The sequence below is a fragment of the Mustela putorius genome, unplaced genomic scaffold (genome assembly GCF_011764305.1).
Source record: "Mustela putorius furo isolate JIRA1106 unplaced genomic scaffold, ASM1176430v1.1 tig00003845_pilon_pilon_pilon, whole genome shotgun sequence".
Classification (NCBI taxonomy): Eukaryota; Metazoa; Chordata; class Mammalia; order Carnivora; family Mustelidae; genus Mustela; species Mustela putorius.
Window position 1 is genome coordinate 43522482 of NW_025421998.1, and position 15930 is coordinate 43538411.

Sequence of the window (15930 nt, forward strand, 5' to 3'; positions counted from 1 at the left end):
ATTAGTGAAGTATAAAACCCACAGGCAGTCATTCTAAAACGTGAAAAAATTGGGGGACCACAAAACTCATTAGCTTTTCTTCAAGATTGCTTTTCCGAAATATATCAATCACTGAGTGACTCAGTGAGTTAAGCATCTGCCTTTAGCTCAGGTATATGGTCTCAGGGCCCTGGGATAGAGGCCCACATGGGCTCCCCACTTAGTGGGGAGTCTGCTTCTCCCTCTGCCTCTGCCCTTCCCCCACTCATTCTCTCTCTCTCTCTCTCAAATAAATAAAATCTTCAAAAAAAAATATATCAAAATTTAAAACTACTTTTACAGGATGAATGAAAATAAAAAACTCAGGAATGTAAAACATTATAAAATTGCCATGTGATGAGTACTGTTTCATTTAAATAGAATAGAAAGAAAATTGTGTAGATTCTGTTTATAACATAGAATGTAAATGCTAGGGGCGCCTGGGTGGCTCAGTGGGTTAAAGCCTCTGCCTTCGGCTCAGGTTATGATCCCAGGGTACTGGGATCGGGCATCTCTGCTTGGTGGGGAGCTTGCTTCCTCCTCTCTCTCTCTCTGCCTGCCTCTCTACCTATTTGTGATCTCTGTCTGTCAAATAAATAAATAAAATCTTTAAAAAAAAAAAAGAATGTAAATGCTGTAAACCTTGACAGTATGAAAATAATAATGTTACTAACAAATACCAGAAGATTAAAGAAAAGTAAAAGGAAACAGAAAAATACTATCGTCTCATCACACAGAGCCAATCAACACCATCTTAAACTAAAGAAGTAGTTTTTAAAAAGGATTAAAACTTTTAATGCTATTCATAATCCTTTTATTTAATTTTTAGATTAAAATCCTTTTAGGGATTTTTTTAATTTTTAAAAGATTTTTAAAATTTATTTGACACAGAGAGAGAGAGACCACAGGTAGGCAGAGAGGCAGGCAGAGAGAGTGAAGGGTGGCGGGGGGGGGCAGGCAGGAGGGGAAACAGACTTCCTGCTGAGCAGAGAGCCTGTTGAGGGGTTTGATCCCAGGACCTGAGATCATGACCTGAGCCAAAGGCAGAGGCTTAACCCACTGAGCCACCCAGGCACCCCAATCTAAAAGGATTTTAAGAAATAATAATTTTTTTAATATTTTATTTACTTATTTGACACACACAGAGAGAAATCACAAGTAGGCAGAGAGGCAGGCAGAGAGAGAGGGGGAAGCACGCTCTCTGCTGTGCAGAGAGCCCCATGCGGGACTCGATCCCAGTAACCTGAGATCATGACCTGAGCTCAAGGCAGAGGCTTAACCCACTGAGCCACCCAGGCGCCCCAAGAAATAATAATTTAAAACATTTGAGTTTTATCAATACCTTTCACTTCACCTAGTATCATTTGCTACCTCTAAATTTAAATAAAACTAAATTTAACGTATTTTTTTAAATATAACATACAATATGATCCTGTTTCATGACAAACATTTCGAAGCTTTCTTTCTAGCCTCTATCTGCAAATATATATAGTAAAATAATGGAATAGTGTTCATTTAATATGATGGTTGTTTAGGGGTAGTGAGATTAAAGATCACTTTTACTAATTTCTTTCTGCAATTTTTGAATTGTTTGAATCTTTTATTACAAAAATAATAAAGTAATTTTTCTATGAAAAAACTTTGGTTCAAATGACAAGAATGAGTTCCACAGACATAATAGTTTTTCATACACATTTAAAAGTTATACATATTGCCATAAGTGGTTTTTTTTTTTTTTAAGATTTTATTTATTTATTTGACAGAGAGAGCACGCACAAGCAGGCAGAGCAGCAGGGAGAGAGAGAGGGAAAAGCAGACTTCCTGCTAAGCAGGGAGCCTGATGTGGCACCGGATCCCAGGACGCTGAGATCACAACTCCCAGGACCCTGAGATTATAAACCCAGCAGAAGGCAGACGCTTAACCAACTAAGCCACCCAGGCACCCCAGTCATGAGTTCTTTTTAAAAGCATGTGTACATCATTCTCAGAATTAGATCATAATCTTGGTAAGAAAAATAAAGATTGAGAGCTATTAATATTCCCACCAAGTCATTAAGTACTTAAAAACTGCATGCTTAAATTATGTATTACATATTACATGCTTAAATTACATACATTAAAAATAAATTTTAGGGACACCTGAGTGGCTCAGTGGGTTAAGCACCCAACTCTTCATTTAGGCTCAGAACATGGTCTCACGGTCATGATGTCAAACCCCACTATGGGCTCTACTCTCAGGGTAGATTAAGATTCTCTCTCTGCCCCCCAAAGTAATTAATTAATTTTAGGCTTTTTTTAAAAAATAGGAAATATTCTGCTAGGAATCAAAATAACTTGGTATTCAAATATATTTTAAAACACACATAAAAACATATAAGACATTTAAAAATATTTAATACACATAAAAAACAATATTTTAATAGGATTTCTTTGAAGAACGAAAATACAAACATATTGGGGTGCCTGGGTGGCTCCGTGCTGGGTGCCTCAGTTGAGAACGTGCTGGGTGCCTCAGTTGAGAAACTGACTCTTGGCTTTAGCTGAGGCCATGACCTCAGGGTCATGAGATGGAACCCAGATTAAGCTCCCCACTCAGCAGGGAGTCTGGTCCTCTTCCTCTCCCTCTGCCCCTCCCCCTGCTCACACAAGGGTGTTCACTCTCCCTCTCAAATAAATAAATAAATATTTAAAAAGAAAATAGAAACATGTTTATGTTTGTTCCTATATTCATAAAGAACCTCTGGAAGAATAGAGTAACAGTGTTAGTAATATATTACCTTAAATTTTATTAATCAAATATACTCCCATTATCACTCCTTCTTTTTGCTGAGATTTTTTATGACAATTTTTGCTGAGACTTTTAAAAATATCTGAAGAGGCCAAGGCAATTTGTTTTTTAGTAACAGTTTCTACTCAAACTTCCATGAGTGTAAGTAGCAACTGCAGTATAAAGCAAAATCTCCTATACTCCCTCTGACCCCGTTGGTTCCCTTCAAAGTAAAAAGGGTATGATAACTGATTAAATGCTCATTTACCAGGAGCTCTCTCAGGTGTTATTCAACTCAAGGTGTGCGGACTGTAGCTCCTGATAACTGCCATAGGGGAGAAGATGTGTCTAAGAAGAAAGAAAATTATGTATAAGAAAAATATACATTTACATACATCCTCTTTGAGTTGAGAGAAGAGACACAGAAATGCACACTAAGAAATACATATTTAAATAAAATACTTGATTACTTATACCCTATTAACTTCTCCTTTGACTTAAAAGATAGGGGAAACATAAACATAGTATTCTGGTATTTATAATTCGTTTGAAACTGGATAGAAAGGAGTCAGGGAAGAAATTTTTTTTAATGTTTCCTCCACTTTGGACTTGGATCCTGATTTTAAAGATCAGGGCTCCAAAGTTCATACCCTTAAGGATTATCTGAAGAAAAGAGAGCAGTTATCCAGGTCAGCTCTCCCATGCATTCACTAGGAAATGGGGGTACCTCAGTAAGGCCATTAATGAAATGACTATGAAGAAATATAGTTGGACTAATTGATTTTGGATCACTCAGGTCAAATTGAACATAGTAATATTTCATGATCCTGTTAGTCAAAAATAAACACAGCACTTTAATCAAATGAAATTAAATTATTGCTGTAAGTCCAAGTCTTAATAACCATAGCCAAAATGACAGTTGAACCACAAAATGTGTATATATATATATATATATATATATATATATATAATGTATATAGTTGTATGTATGTATGCATACGTGTGTGTGTGTGTGTGTGTGTGTGTGTGTGTGTATACTCTCCCTGTTTAAAAAAATTCTTCAGGGTACCTGGGTGGCTCAGTTGGTTGAGCAACTGCCTTCAGCTCAGGTCATGATCCCGGACTTCCAGGATCAAGTCCCGCATCGGGCTCCCAGCTTCTTGGGGAGTCTGCTTCTCCCTCTGACCTTCTCCTCTCTCATGCTCTCTTTCACTCATTCTCTCTCAAATAAATAAATAAAATCTTAAAAAAAAAATTCTTCCAAACACCATTCCATAAACTTGGGGTGCCTGGGTGGTTCAGTCCGTTAAGCGTCTGACTTTTGATTTCAGCTCAGGTCATGATCTCAGGGTTGTGGTATCAAGCCCCCCATGTTCAGAATTTTCTCTCTCTCCTTCTCTCTCTGCCCCCTCCCCATTACTCGTGCTCTCTCTCTCAAAAAGAGAAAGAAAGAAAGAGAAAAAAGAAAAATAAAAAAACAGCATTTTGTAAATTAAATGATATCCTTTTCATGTTTGTTCCCAAATGTCTCCCATTGTATTTATGGGCATGGTATATATGGAGCTAGAGTCTTAAAAATGATATAAGGGTATTTATGAAGATAACATGTATTCATGTTTGAGAAAAACATATATAATCTGAAAAAATATTTATAAAAATGTGTAGTTAGTCTGAAAAACAACTGCCTCATTCTTCAACACAACTGAACTTCTAACTTTATTTTTTGTAACTATGCTTATTTCTAATCTTACAAATCGAAAAATTTACTATAAAATAGCTTAATTTTCCATTGTTTATTTTTTTTTAATTAAAGGAGAGCAATAAAAAATCCTTTGGAAAAAATTAATTCTAACCAGTTATTTTATGTACACTGATTCACATTTATAACCCTCCTAACTAAATATCAGAAGCTGCTCACTATAGTGCACTTAACAAAAGGCAGATAAAACATGGGTTACAGATGCTATTATAATGTAGCATTCTGTTTTATGTTTCATATTGTTTCCCTTCTTTTCTCATAATACCTTTCTAGCAGTTGTTAGATGCTAATTATAAATTTCAGAAACTCCCAATCATTGAAATAGATAATGTAGACACTGGGTATAAAATAGAAATCACGCACTTTAGGCTTTAATCATATCAACGTATAAACATGATTGCTAGTCTATTAACGTTTAAATTGTGTAGATTAATATACTCCTACTGTTACAACTCATGGATGTTTTGAAAGGTAACTGAATTGAAAACACTGCTCCCACCAGTGCAAAGATGCTTTCATTATTGCTGTTAAGCCAGAACATAATAATTTGAAAGAGTTAAAATTCTATGAAATGCAGTAATTAGCACTACATAAATGATCTTCTAAATCCCTTTTTAGGCAATGCCCAATTATTTATGAGAAACTGGTAATCAAGATGCGGAAAAACAAATCTACAAAATGGAACAACCCCACTCTAATTTGTAGATTACAGCTCCTCCCTGATCTGTACTAACAGATTATTTTAGTTTATTTTTAAAGAGCTCATTATTTATATGAAAAGACACAGGTTGAAATAAAAATGTGTAGGAGAAAACAGTCCTCATAATGAAAGAAGCAGTGGTTTGCTAAGGGATGACATAGCATCGATCAGTAAAATGAAAGAGTTGTCTCAGAAAACAAAGATAAAAGCTGAATGCTTTCTAAAAGAAAAGGGAGATGGAAGACCATGCTATATCATTCAAGCTCAGAAGTCTTGGAGACAAAGAAAGGTCACTAGCAGGCACATGAACTGTGGTGGAGTTACCCACACTAAACGCTGAGGTCCAGGGGGGTCAACATTGTTCTGAGTGGTTTCAGTTTAAAAACATCTGCTCAAAGATCCTTCCTACACCCTCCTTCTCTATGTAGTCTCAACTCACCCAACCTGGAAGCCACGTTCTCAGTCTCTATACCCTGTTCATTTCCTTCAAGGCACTTTCCACTTTTCTCCCCCCCACCCCCACACTGCTTCAGGAGTGAGCAGAGCTCACTTCAGATTTGTTCACCACTATATTCCCAACATCTAACATATGCCTAGCACATAGTAGCCAGGAAAAAAAAACAGCTACTAAATAAATTAACAAATGTTCCTCTGCCACGGAGAGAATACCTAGACCCAACTAGGCCTAAAAAGATGAGCTGTGACCTCTTTTTTTTTTTTTTTTTAAGATTTATTTATTTATTTGACAGAGAGAGAGAGAGAGAGAGGTAGGTCACAAGTAGGTAGAGAGGCAGGCGGGGTTTGGGGGGAGAGAGAGCCCCCGTGAGCAGAGAGCCTAATACAGGGCTTGATTCCAGGACCCCAAGATCATGACCTGAGCTGAAGGCAAAGGCTTAACCCACTGAGTCAATGAGGCACCCCAAGCTATGACTTCTTAAGAATGTATTCTGGATGTTTTGTCTCATCATCGCTGAACTCAACATGATGAAAAATGCTTACAGATTTTTAACAGACTTCCAATATTAAATGCAAAAATTCCTCTCCAGGCACACCTGGGTGACTCAGTTGGTTAAGCATCTGCCTTCAGCTCAGGTTATGATCCCAGGGTCCTGGGATCAAGCCCTGCATCAAGCTCCCTGTTCAGAAAGCTCCCTGCTGCCCACCCTGCTTGTGTGTGCACTCTCTCTCTCCCTGATAAATAAATCACACACACACACACACACACACACACACACACACATCCTCTCCAAAAAGAAAAATCTGGCCTCTACTTTCAAGGAGAGTCTATGAATCTGTGAGAGAAGTTAGACCTACAGATAGTAGGTTTTTGGATCATGTGTATGTTGAAGATATTATAATTACATTATGGAAAGAAAATTAATTTATTGGTACACTCTGGGTATTTATATTTACTGCAGAAATGAAAAGAAAATGGCTGCAACCTGTACTTCAAACAGAGATGTAATCATTTTTAAACTTCAATGTAATAATTATTTAAATTCTAATTAATTTCTAAAAAAAACTCAAAAGAAAACACAAACTAACCAAACTTTCAAAGGAGAAATAACACCTATTCTCCTGAAGCTGTTTCAAAAAATTGAAGCAGAAGGAAAATTTCCAGACTCTTTCTATGAAGCCAGCATTACCCTGATCCCCAAACCAGGCAAAGACCCTACCAAAAAGGAGAATTTCAGACCATTATCACTGATGAATATGGATGCTAAGATTCTCAACAAGATCCTAGCAAACAGGATCCAACAGCACATTAAAAAGATTATCCCCCACGACCAGGTGGGATTCATTCCTGGGCTACAAGGATGGTTCAACATTTGCAGATCAATCAATGTGATAGAACAAATTAATAAGAGAAGAGAGAAGAACCATATGGTCCTCTCAATTGATGCAGAAAAAGCATTTGACAAAATCCAGCATCCATTCCTGATTAAACTGCTTCAAAGTATAGGGATAGAGGGAACATTCCTGAACTTCATAAAATCTATCTATGAAAGACCCACACAAATATCATCCTCAATGGGAAAAAGCTTACAGCCTTCCCGTTGAAATCAGGAACACAACAAGGATGCCCACTCTCACCACTCTTATTCAACATAATTATTAGAAGTCCTAACAACAGCAATCAGACAACAAAGAGAAATAAAAGGTATCCCAATTGGCAATGAAGAAGTCAAACTCTCTCTCTTCACAGACGACATGATTCTTTAAATGGAAAACCCAAAAGATGTTACATCCCCAAACTACTGGAACTCATATAGCAATTCAGTAACGTGGCAGGATACAAAGTCAATGTACAGAAATCAGTGGCTTTCTTATACACTAACAATGAAAATACTGAAAGGGAAATTAGAGAATCGATTCCATTTACTATAGCACCAAGAACCATAAGATACCTGGGAATAAACCTAACCAAAGAGGTAAAGGATCTGTACTCGAGGAACTACAGAACACTCATGAAAGAAATTTAAGAAGACACAAAAAGATGGAAGACCATTCCATGCTCTTGGATCGGAAGAATAAACATTGTTAAAATGTCTATACTGCCTAGAGCAATATATACTTTTAATGCCATTCCGATCAAAATTCCACCGATATTTTTCAAAAAGCTGGAGCAAATAATCCAAAAATTTGTATGGAATCAGAAGAGACCCCAAATCGCTAAGGAAATGTTGAAAAACAAAAATAAAACTGGGGGCATCACGTTACCTGATTTCAAGCTTTAGTACAAAGCTGTGATCACCAAGACAGCATGGTACTGGCATAAAAACAGACACATAGACCAGTGGAACAGAGTAGAGAGCCCAGATATGGACCCCCAACTCTATGGGCAAATAATCTTCAACAATACAGGAAAAAATATACAGTGGAAAAAAGACAGTCTCTTCAATAAATGGTGCTGGGAAAACTGGGCAGCTATATGTAGAAGAATAAAACTCAACCATTCTCTTACACTGTACACAAAGATAAACTCAAAATGGATAAAAGACCTCAACGTGAGACAGGAATCCATCAGAATCCTCGAGGAGAACATAGGCAGTAATCTCTTCGATATCAGCCACAGCAACTTCTTTCAAGATATGCCTCCAAAGGCAAAGGAAACAAGAGAAAAAGTGAATTTTTAAGACTTAATCAAAATCAAATCTTTTGCACAGCAAAGGAAACAGTCAACAAAACAAAGAGGCAACCCACGGAATGGGAGAATATATTTGCAAATGACAGTACAGACAAAAGGTTGATATCCAGGATCTATAAAGAACTCCTCAAACTCAACACATACAAAACAAATAATCACGTCTAAAAATGGGCAGAAGATATGAACAGACACTTCTCCAATGAAGACATACAAATGGTTATCAGACACATGAAAAAATGTTCATCATCACTAGCCATCAGGGAGATTCAAATTAAAACCACATTGAGATATGACCTTACACCAGTTAGAATGGCCAAAATTAGCAAGACAGGAAACAACATGTGTTGGAGGGGATGTGGAGAAAGGGGAACTCTCTTATGCTGTTGGTGGGAATGCAATTTGGTGCAGCCACTTTGGAAAACAGTGTGGAGATTCCTCAAGAAATTAAAAATAGAGCTTCCTTATGACCCTGCCATTGCACTACTGGGTATTTACCCCAAAGATACAGATGTAGTGAAAAGAAGGGCCATCTGTACCCCAATGTTTATAGCAGCAATGGCCATGGTCGCCAAACTGTGGAAAGAACCAAGATGCCCTTCAACAGACGAATGGATAAGGAAGATGTGGTCCATATACACTATGGAGTATTATGCCTCCATCAGAAAGTATGAATACCCAACTTTTGTAGCAACATGGACGGGACTGGAAGAGATTATGCAGAGTAAAATAAGTCAAGCAGAGAGAGTCAATTATCATATGGTTTCACTTATTTGTGGAGCATAACAAATATCATGGAGGACAAGGGGAGTTAGAGAGGAGAAGGGAGTTGAGGGAAATTGGAAGGGGAGGTGAACCATGAGAGACTATGGACTCTGAAAAACAATCTGAGGGGTTTGAAGGGGCGGGGGGGTAGAGGTTGGGGGAAGCAGGTGGTGGATATTAGAGAGGGCATGGATTGCATGGAGGACTGGGTGTGGTGGAAAAACAATGAATACTGTTACACTGAAAATTTTAAAAATAAATAAATAAGTAAATAAATAGAAAAATAAATCCTAAATAAATAAATAAATAAATAAGAAAGCACAAACTATTTACTTTCTCATTTTAAAAAAATGCTTTTTAGTGGACAAATTGCAATAATCCTATTCATCATACAATGTCCTAGTAGCCTATGCCGTATGTGGTAATAATTACCACTTATGGAAAACATTCTATCTGGTAGGCATTTTATATATTATTATATATTATTCATTACTTTCTCACAATTTCATGTGATGACTATTAATTATTTACAGTTACATTTAAGAAACTGGGGCTCAAATGAATTAAAACATATTATCTAAGGCCAAGACACTAGTGCATGGTACAAAGGAGACATTGCAGTTAAGCATGACTCAGTGGGACAGAGCACAATGAAAGGTTTTGATCAGCCACGCAATAATCCAATATCAGAAGAAGAATATTTATTCAGAGAAAAATAAGGAATAAAAACCATCAGTCATTTTTAGATACTAAATATATGGGTTCTGCAAAGCAAAAACCATAATTCCCCCACATTTTGTGCCTTGGATAGCTTTGTTAAATTCAAACTGAAACCTACCTCATACCTCTCTTCTCTGAAAAAACTCTTTTCTAAGTTACAGACTTCATATTTTAAAATGTGGTATTGAAGAAAAATATGAAAGAAGATTGTAAATCTTATCATCAATAAGATTCCAAATTCCAAAAGTGCACTGTGGACTTCCCTGTTGGAAGTTTTGTAGCACAGCCTGTTACGGCTATTATATCCTACTGATAACCACGGTGTTCTGAAAGTAGATCCTGGGAAGTGGGAACAATTCACACAAAATTTAGTTTATTTTCTGTCCTCCCACCCTGCTTGGATTGAACACAGGTTTGTTTTGTTTTGTTTTGTTTTGTTTTGGGGTGTGTGTGTCTGTTTTTGCTGTTGTTATTGTTGCCAATTTCACTGCTCCCTTAAACACACCTGCAAATAGATGCTTCATATCCTGTAACCACTATACGTTCATCCAAGCAGCTTTTTCTTGAATCCAACAAAATAGGGGTGTTTTTTTTTTTTTCATTTATGATCTTGTGTGTCTTGAGTGAACATTGACTTTGTGTCCTTCCTAACAGATGACCATGAAGTCTGACACAGGTTGCTTAGCAACTGCCTTATGCCCAGAAGTAGAAATAACTCTTTGATATACTCACTATGTGTATTTCTTCTGATTTATTTCATTTGTGTTTAACATGGTAGATCAAACAGAATCATTAGAATCCCACTAACACCCCCAAGGGTAGAAGAGTTCCCGGTCCACTTTAAGCTAAAGTACCCAGAGATCAAAACAGCTTTCGAGTCAGTACTGCAGAGTAAAAGAACAATAAAACACACTGTGCCCATTACCAAGGACAAGGTGCATACATTCTCATCAGTGCTGGCATGACGATGTTCTTTGAAACTTGAAAAGAATTCTCAAAATTGTTATTGTAACTCTCACTTTCTGCAAAATGATAAAGGACTATTTCCCATCATGTTGTTGCTAAAAAGTCTTTGATATCCTGAAGGACAATCCATTGTTTTAATGCATGATATGGTGTAATTCATCATGCAACAAGAACAATACTAATCACCCTCTTGTTTGCATCAACCATCACTCTTCGACCCTCATTGTAACTGATCCAATCTAAGCTCATTTATATTATACGTGACTTGTTTATATAGAAAGAAGTCAACCAAATATGCAGTGGTACTGTACCTCAGAGCAATAATCCATGCAGAAGGGTCCTGGGTCTAAAATTCACAAGTAAAGAATTTAAAAGCTTTTAAAATATCATTTGGGATGAAAATATGTAGTTAGCATTAAGATATAATAAATATGAAAACTTACAATATCAGCAAGGATTAAAAGAAAGAATTTTAATAAAGGAAGTAATTTAGATTTTTATAAGTCTACTATTTTTATTTGTTTATATTTTTAAATTTATTTTTTGAATGATTTTATTTGTCAGAGACAGAAAGCAAGCACATAGGCAGAGGGAACGGCAGGCAGAGGGAGAAGCAGGCTCCCTGCTGAGGAAGGAGTCCAATGCGGGGCTCGATCCCAGAACCCTGGGATCTTAACTTGAGCAGAAGGCAGCTGCTTAACCAACTAAGCCACCCAGGCATCCCAACCCTACCATTTTTAGCACAAGTTTAAAAATTTCAGTGTTCTGGAAACCTGCAAACTTTTTTATACCAAACCAAATCACAAGTGAAAAATCTTTTTAAATTATAAAAAGTCAATTTAGAAAAGATAAAGTTATTAAAATAATAATATCAAGGCAAAATTTACCTAGAGACAAAACTAACATTAAAGGACTATTCTGATTTAGACAATGATTTTAAAATAATCCAAATGTCTATGAAATGGAGAGTAGTGGAATAAATTATAGAAATCCATACACTGGAATAGTTAGATAAATTTAACAATCCATACAGTGGAATGCTTGCAGTAGTGTTTGTTTCTTTTTTCTTTTTGTTAATGATACGGATCTCTAAGAACGGATATGGAAAAGTTCCCAAAATGAATTGTAAATTGAATAAAGTGGGAGCATAGAACAGTGTACTATTACATTTGTTACGTTTGTGTTCAAAAAGGGAGGCTTTATATGCGTAGTGAATGCAAATTTTATATACATACGTGATATATGTCATACATGCTTATATATATATAATACCTCTAAAGAATATACAAGGAACTAGTAGCAGTATCTGCCACGGAAACAGGGAATGTGGGTGAGAGAGAAACCTACTTTTCACTGTACATTCAGGCAAAACTTTATTTCTCTCCTTGTTCTGTTCATGTGAGATGACAGAGACAGAAAGGTGGAGAGTTTCTTCCCCTTAGGGATAGAGAAAGAGCACATAACACATAGTGCCCATGAGATTCCAAGAGCTGCACAGGTTTATTAAGAGAGTGTGACTCATGATAATTAAGCAAGGACCCAAGGGGAAAGGATCGGATTATCTAGTTTCCTGTCCAATCTTCTACCTACTAACCCAAATGCAAGCAAACAGAATTAACAGATTCAGAATATTAAAGAACAATAATTTTCAATGAAATATTATTTCTCTTAGATGTGAAACCTGGCTTTTCAGAATTTTAACAAATTAGAATTTAATGAAGAATTATTCTAGGGGGCCCTGGGTGGCTCAGTGGGTTGAAGCCTCTGCCTTCAGCTCAGGTCATGATCCCCATGTCCTGGGATCAAGCGCCGCAAGGGGCTCTCTGCTCAGCAGGGAGCCTGCTTCCCTTCCTCTCTCTCTGCCTACTTGCAATCTCTGTCTGTCAAATAAATAAAATAAAATCTTTAAAAAAAAAAGAAAAGAATTATTCTAAATCAACGCAAAAGATCAAGACAGCTTTAATGTACCATGCAGTAAAAAAAGAGATATGGCAATGCATTCCAAAGCGGGTGCCACAAAATGTTACTCCCATGAAAAGTTCCTACAAGAGAAGTTTCCACGGTCAGATAAGAATACTCCACCCTAGGGGAGCCTGGGTGGCTCAGTGGGTTAAAGCCTCTGTCTTCAGCTCAGGTCATGATCTCGGGGTCCTGGGATCAAGCCCCGCATAGGGCTCTCTGCTTGGCAGCGAGCCTGCTTTCCCCTCTTTCTCTCTGCCTGCCTCTCTGCCTACTTGTGATCTCTGTCTGTCAAATAAATAAATAAAATCTTTAAAAAAAAAAAAAAAAGAAAGAAAGAAAGAATACTCCATCCTATAATCCTCTATGATATATATTGGTATATTGGAAGCTCTGGGTAATTGATGGAGTAAAGAAATTTGTTTAACTTCTCTGACCGCAAAAAACATTTTCACATATATACAGCTAGTAAAATTCCCAGGAGCTAGTACTATAATGGTCCCATTTTGGGAAATGAGGCCCTAAGAATATAGAAGCCAAATTGGTGACCTTTCCAATAGGGAAAAATACACCTTATCAATTAATCAATAAGCCTAATACTAAAAGTTATGATTAAGCTAATTATTTGGCTGTAGAGTCACATTAAGTTATTTGGTAAGACATTGCAATTAATTTTCAAGAAGAATGAAGATACTCTTAACCCACACTCTGTCAAACCACTCTGTTTTTATCACAGCATTTATCACTACCTGGCTTTTTGTTTGTTTACTTATGTGCTTATTTGTTATTTTCTATTTACTCCACCTGTAATGTAAGCTCCATAAGAATTGGAATCTTCTCTGTCTTAATGCTGTTCTCTCCAGTACTTCGAATAGCATCTGTTCATACTAGCTTCTCAATAAAGGTTGCCTGAATACTTAAATAAATGTAGCTCTTTCCTCTTTCTTACCTCCTTCAGTCAAAAGAGCACTCCCACTTTTTCTCCTAATATATTAGCAGTTAAAAGAATATTCTGTACTAATTTACTATCTGTGTCACCTTGAATAGGTTACTTAACTACTCTATGCCTCAGTCTCCCTAACAATAATAAAATTGTTGAGGCAATTAATTAATATATGAAAAGTACTTAGAACAGTATCTGGTGATGGTAAACACTCTGTAACTGTTAACTAAAATGATGATGATGATGATGATGTTAATATGTTCTAAGGAAAAAAAACTGAATTCAAACAAATTTGGGAAAAGCTTGACTTACAAGGTTAAACAGGTATTCTGCATTTTTAAGAGCTTTTAATTGCTGTTAATATCCTTTGTGAATCTACAAGAAGTAGACACAGTTGGAACAATTAGTCTTTCACAGAACATATATTAATATCTCCTAAGAACACCAACACTCTCAGAAAGACAGTTTGGAAAAAAGTTAATTTGAAGTTCTTGCCTAATACAAATACATACCTCACCCCACCCACCTGAGCACACACAAATCCCCATGAGATAAACTAAAAAGCAAGTAAATGAAAAAGGCACTTATATCTGTGGTCTAATTTTATTATCAATCCCTCTTGCTGTCAATATTTTTCTTTGAGGTCCCCTTAATATTCCCTTATCCCTGTAGCAGTTGGCTGTATGGTTTTACTAAGGTCTACACTTGAGATCCCATCTTCAGACTTCTCTACCCTGGGGCTAGCTTGGGACTATTGTCATTCTTGTCTTTCAGCTACCTTCTCTTGCAAAAGATATAAGTTAACATTCTTTACTATAGCCTTTTCAGTCAATGAGACTTCAAAGGATAAAAGAGAATTTTTCCATGATCAAAAGACTAAAGTTGTAGCAAAAGAAAGAAAATCTGAAGGTCTTTTACCTAACAAGCCTCTACATAAATGAAAAGGATTAATAGTTGATTTTTAATGCCATTTAAAGGAAAAGAATTTTTGCTCAAACATAGATCAAGACAAAATTAGAATCCCAGGGGCCAATAAATGCACCTCCTGACAAGAGGGATGGAAAAGCTATGGTGATGAATCAAAGTGATTGCAGGGAAGTGTAGGGAAAACATGGACTCCAGAACCCAGTAAAACTGAACTGGAGTCTAAGCATTACCAGCCCACAGCCGCGGGCCCTCTCTGAGTTTCCATAACACCATCTACAAAAACACTGCATAGAAAATATTCGTTGAGCACTTACCCAGCACGAGGCACTATTCTAAGTGCCTGTTCTAAGATTTATATGGATTAATTTATCCACTCCTCAAGTCAATGTCCTCTAGCCAAGGACCACAAGGAGCATACCTTTGGTCCAACAAGGTTGGCTTTTTTGACTTGTTAAAATGAGAGAGACCACACATTGTGGACAACTGTGGGGCATCTCAGCAAGTGGGTGTTAGAAAGGACTAAGTTTCAGGCTTGTATTATGTGATTTAGGGAGAGTTAGAGGAATTAGAAATTCTGTATTTGATACTGTCAGAAAGTATAGGTAATTCTATGTTTGGTATCTTAATAATTCTTATGTAGAAGGCAGGAAGAATACAGTAAGGCTAGAATTGTAATTGGTAAAGAAGTTACAGTCATTCATGTTAGCCAGAACAAGGGGATGTTTGATCATTTTTGTGGTCAATTTTCTTGCTTTTGTCTGTGTTCAGACATGATTATAGTCTTGTCTTGATTCATCATGACCACAGAATGGCCTTATCTGCCATTAAAGTTCTATGAAAATTTTATGTTCAGCAGGGGAAAAACCACAAACTAGCTGCCAGTTATCAAGCCCGCTTCTAGCCATATCCAAGGCCTAACTGATAGAGCCAGGTCTCTTTCTCACTTATAGCAATGCTGTAGGATAGGTACTATTTAACTGAATCTGAAAGATAAAGACACCAGGAGCACTAAGCCACGAAGGAGCATGGGTGGAATCTGATTCCAGACAGGTACTAGGCACTATTCTATGGACTCAGAACCAATACTCCTAATCTCTGTGCTATTCCACCTCTCAGTATTACAACCTTCCAGGATGGCTGTAAAGATTGCAGCTGATAAGGTAAATATCTGGTTCAGGACAAGATTTTGACAAGAAAGTGGTATCTATCATTATTAAACAGAAAAATTAAAACATTTTTAATTTAGGCTCACTTTCAAATA